Raw genomic sequence first — 5,958 nt, forward strand, 5'->3', positions numbered from 1 at the left:
TTGTATTAATATGTGTTTTCTGGTATTATTGCTGAAGAAAAAAAAAATTCTTAAATTTAAAAGAATATTTAGATATAGTTTACTATTTGATTTTAAGTTAGTTTTAGATATTTAGTAGCAGTATATATGTAATTATGTAATATAACAGTATATCTTAAATATACTAAAGGGTTGCCACACACTCAGGATAACTCAGATTAGTTTTGAAGTTTTTGAAAATGCTCTTGATTTCTTTTTGCAAAATGTAGGTTGTTTTGAATATTTTTCTCAAACACCTCATGCTAGTTCGATGTACTCAAACTATTTTTTGGTCACTCAGGCTGACTTTTTGCCCGAAAAATGACAACCCTAATAATATAAAGAGAAGTAATATTTTACGCTACTTGGAGATTATGACTTCTTATTGTTGTATTTTTTGTATTAACTTCATTGAAGTTAAAGAAATTTAGGTTAAGAATGTTTTTACAAAAAAGGACTAACGTTCCAAAAAACCTGGAATGTGACAGTTTAGGTTAGAAATTTTGAAAAAAAAAATTAACAATTCTTACTTGTAAAGTAATGAAATTTTGATTTGACACAAAAAAGTCTTTCATACAGACAAAAATTTTTTGTTATCATTATCAAACTTTACAGTTTCTTTTCAATGTTGTTATACTATTTGAGACAGATTTTTACCTTAAACTTAATTTTATACAAAAACTTGTACTTTCGAAAACCTGGAAAAAAATTCTCAAAAACATTTGGCAATCATGTAACTAAGTAATATTGAAAAGAACTGTTTAGTATGGTACTTAAATGTTAAACATTTTAAAGATATTTAAAAGTCCGACTTAGTCATCTAGAAAGTCTTACATTATTTGCATATTAATAAACAAAGGTTTTTTTTTAAAGTAATACATAACAAATGAATTAGTGTGAAAAAAAATTCTTAAAATCGACAAAAGTCCTTTTATCTTAAAGTTTACGGTCAGCAAAAGTTTTTGATCAGGCTCACTATAAACTAATTTCCATAATACTACTGCGAACAGCCATTAAATCAAAAATTTATATAACTAATTTCTACACATTTTGGATTCACATTTAGTTTGTTCTATAAAGATTGGAATTGAAAGTTAAGTGAAAAAAAAATTTAAATGTAATGAGTTGTATGTGAATTTCTATAAACTTGAATTTTGTTATCATGTCTAACTTTGACTATCATTATAATTTATTTACAATGAAAACAAATTAGTTTTATACAATATTTCTTCAAAAGAAATTTGTAGTTTCAATATAATACATTTTTATTTACTTTTGTATCTAGGCCACACAGATGGGAGTATTAAATATGTCTTTTGAAAAATAAAGATTAGCAAGCTTTAAACAAAATTATAAACCCAATTTTTATGGATGTTAAACCATTTAACGTTAGATTATATTGATTTTTTTTCACATGCATAAACAATCACAAACAAGAAAGACAACACTGAAAAATATTACCATAATTTTTTTTATGGTTTTAAAAACATGTTTTGCTTGTTAAGCTCAGCTTTTAGTTTCATACTTTATCCTAAAAATTTTTATCAAGTTTTTACTGTGGTAAACCTCTAAAGATTTTGAAAGTATTGGTAAGAGAAACTATGTATAGGTTTCAAATTGTAAACTTTTAGTTAAAGATAACAATAAATATTTTAAAAAGTATCTTAGGACTTTATTAGGTAAGTCGAGCAAACGTTTTTTATACAATCAAATACTTTAAATTAACAATTATCTGGAATAGTTAAAGTATGGTTTTTACTTTTTAAAAGTTAAAAACATTCTAAAAGAAAAATAGCTTCTGACGAAAAAATCTTTAAAAGCTTAATTTTTTTTCATCAAGGTTTTGATTAGTTTGAAAAACTTTTTTAGCATGTTAATTTAAAAAAAATATTATAAACCCCTCACTCTATTTGGGTCAACTGTGTACAAATTACTATTTTAGTTGTAATATTAGAAGTACTTCAAGTGATTTTTACAACAGTTTAAAGTTAATATAAGCCCTAACAACATGCCTTAAAAAATAAGATTCATGTTTACTTTATTAAATAATGTCTGTAGAATATTTTTAGAAGAAACTTAAATTCATGATTGCAACCAGAGAGAACTCATATTTCTACATAAGATATGTCTACTAGATAGAATTCAGATTTAAGATAAAAAATATAAAGCAAATAAACTCAACTTTATTTTTTTATTCAAAGAACAGAACTCTGATGTTAATTATTAATGATAATAACAGTGTAAATGTAATTTAGTTTAGTTTAAGCTTAAAACATCTTTAACATTCTAACCGAGAACTACTTCTATCTACCTAAAGTTACGATTTAAACACGTTGTCTTTAAAACTTTTAATATTTACTTGGTAGTAAAATTTTCATACCGTATGAGTTAAAATAAGAGTGAGCTCATCAGTTTGAATTTAGGCTATAAGCTTTTTTTTTTGTAAAACTTCTGTATTTGTAGAATTTCAGCTTTTTATATAAAACCATAACAATAATAATACTTATGCTGTAAACTTTTTTGGAAGGTAAATTATTTAAAACATTTTTATTATTTATTACTATTACGTAAAGCTTTAAACGATTACAAAGATTCAAGTTAAATCTATTCATTACTTAGATAACTCTTTTTAAAAAGTAAAACAGAGTTATTCTTAAAATTTTAGGCTAACTTAAAGGTTTAACCATACCTTTTCGATCATCAGACAACCTAAAAAAGTGTATAAAAAATGTAACTTCAGGTAGGTTTTATGAAAAAACTTTAATTATTGAAAATTGAGTTATAAAACATTTCTGAAGTTGAATTATATTAAAACATAAGTTTCATAATAATTATTTATCAGTTTTAGTTTTTATTAGCAATAGCACTTTAACATGTAAAATAGTTTTAATAAAATTTAACTGTAAACATAAGAATAATAAGCTTAAAAAAACACAAATAATTTCACTGTTTATCTAACTTTATAACTGATACTTGAAATCCAAATAAAGCATCAAAATAGATTTCGTTTCATTAAAATATAACATAAAAATTAAAGAAAGCTTAATATTTATTAAAACTCTCTATGAAACTTAAAATGTTGATCTTTTCTAAATTATTGAATAACAAACTTATGTTATACTTTTTTAGTTAAACTTACAAAAAAGTTCTATTTTTACAGAAGTGTGTCTTTCATGTCTAAATTGAATCATCCTCATCAAAAGTTCTTTTGTACTAAAACCTATTACTTAGTGTAGCTTACTTCCAAAAAACTATTTCATTGCTGTTAGACTATTCCAATTTTAAATATAAACAGTGTATTAAATAATGCTGCATATTTTTCTACTATCTAAATATACAAAAGAAGTAAATCATGTAGTGGAGTATATATTGAAACTTTAAATGCTTTTGATATTCTAAATTTCATAAAGGAGGATTTTAAGAACTTTGCTTTTTGGTAATCTACAACCTTACAAAACATAATTAGAATGATTTTTGAGAATAATTTAACTATTTGATAATAAGACAAAATGAACTTTCTTCAACTAATTTCCCTAGTACGTCTTTTGAAAATTAATCAAAACATTCAACTGCTTGTTTAAAAGAATACACATAAGCAACTTGTTTGTAATAATATTGCTTGCAGAATTTACAGTCATCACCATCAGTTTACCAGTTTTAAGTATTCAGATAAAATCTGATAAAAATTTTAGTCGTTAAAACCTTCACGATTTAGTTTAACTTTTTCCAAAACTTAACTTGCCTTGTAGCTTCTTTTAATTAATACATTCCTAGATTACTTTTGTATGTTAAGACTTTTTCTTTTTTTGTATTAATAGGTAGGAATTTAGGTACTGTTTACAAAACTAATAATGAACTTATATTTTGATATGTAATTGTTTTTTATAAGTTTTACTTTGGTAACTTTTAAAATTATTTTGTTTCAAATCATTTTAATAAAAAAACATTAAAGTTTTATTTCATACATAACAAACATGAGCTGTTATTAAAAAAAAATTTTTAAATATCTTAAAATTAAATTAAACATTTGTTCACATATTTCAAACTTTTTTGATTCTTGTAAAAACTAAAACCAAAAATACAGGCTGATTGTTATAAGTAATTTATTAAACTTGATTAGCAAAACAGTCATATACTAAAGAATTGAACCAATTAGTATTACATCTTTAAACTCAGTCACTTTGTTTACAGAAATTTAATTTAATTTTTACATTTAACTTCCTTTTACTTGCTAAAAACTACTAAAAGCAGTGTAAGCCTTTGTTCGCTTACGATAGCAATATATTTTTATTATTCATCATTTTCGGTACAACAAATTATCAATCTTTTATATTTGTGTTAAAAGCAGTCATTAAGCCATACTCTCATACTTTATAGTTTTTAAATAAAACGATCAAAAGAAAGCATTAATCTGAACCAACATTTTGGTAACAAAAGAAACTTCGAAAATTTATAATTCTTAGATTTAATGGTTTCAAAACCATGTTTAAAACTTATAACAAAATATTTTTGAGTAGTAAAATTTATTGCTTTACTTTAAAGTTTTGTAATTTATTAAAATATTGAGTAAACTTTAAAAATCATGAAAAAGGAAGAAAAGATCTATTTGTAACACTCTTTTTTCTTATAGATAGTTTTATTGAAATAAACTTATTACTTATCAAATTTTATAACCTTTTATTTAAAAATGGAAGCTTTGTAAAAACACATCTAGCTTTTTCTGACTTAAAAACATTTAAAGTACTTGTTTAATAATTAGTCTGGGTAATTAACTGTATAAATACAATCTCTAATTCTAAACGAATTTATTATCCAGAAAAATTTGTTTGAGAATGTTTTGCATTAAAATCAAACATTTGGGCTGAAAATATAATGTCTAAGTTTCTTACGACTTATTTTTTGATAACAAATTAAAAGTTTTTTTTTTCTTCTTTAACTTATACATATAATATTATTTTAACAACTTCAATTGTTTAACCACTAATATAAAATTAAACTTTGTTCTCAAAAGACTAACAAACGATTGTTTTGTAAAATTCAGTTTAACTTTATCATTGTATAAAAAATAATAGTAAATATGTAATTTACCCATGATTCAAGTATTTTCATATTTGCTATAAAGATTGTTGATTTCGTTTTATGAGTTGCTTAAAGTTAATTTTTAGGTTAAAAAATATTTTCTACAACTTTTTTTATTTTTTAAAAGTTTTAGACTTAGACTCTACTTTCATTTGTATGTTATTAAACAAGTTTTTAAGTAAATAAATTATTCAGTTAATTTCCGTTTGATTTACCTTTTCTTTTTTTAATCGTTTGTTTTATTTGTTGAGCTTAAAAATTTAAGATTATAAAAATAAATTATTAGCTCGTAATAGATTGTAAAAGCATGTGGTGTACAACTCTATAACCGACTATTTTTTTATCGTTCAACAAATAGTAAAACCTGTGATATTTTCTTTCAAATATTTTTATTAAATCCAGCTGTAGCAAGAAATATTCATACGCGATTTTTATCTTCAACAGACAACAAAATTGTGCAAAAACTATTATTACGTAACACTATAGATGTGACAAAATTTGGCGGATATTTTTAACGATATTTCATTTGTATTTTGGTAGGCTAAGATAAGTTGTTTACATAAGATACAAAGTCTTGTCATTTACCTCATAAAATTTTTAGACACCAACAGTGTAGTAACTTAAGAAACAAAATAGTAGTTAACTTTACATTAGCTGAGAGTAAACTGTATAATAAATCAACACATAGTCACAAATTCGTCAAAAATATATTATTGAAATTGTTATTACTTATTATCTTATTAGTTAACTTTCAAAACTACAAAGATAATAATTAAAGAGTTTTCTGTTAAAACTAAATTGTCAGGTCCATGAGAAGATTTATTGATAAACTCATCAATAATTGATTTTACTTCTATTTAA

The sequence above is a fragment of the Thalia democratica genome, chromosome 3 (assembly GCF_965202585.1).
Source record: "Thalia democratica chromosome 3, ktThaDemo2.hap1.1, whole genome shotgun sequence".
Taxonomy (NCBI): Eukaryota; Metazoa; Chordata; class Thaliacea; order Salpida; family Salpidae; genus Thalia; species Thalia democratica.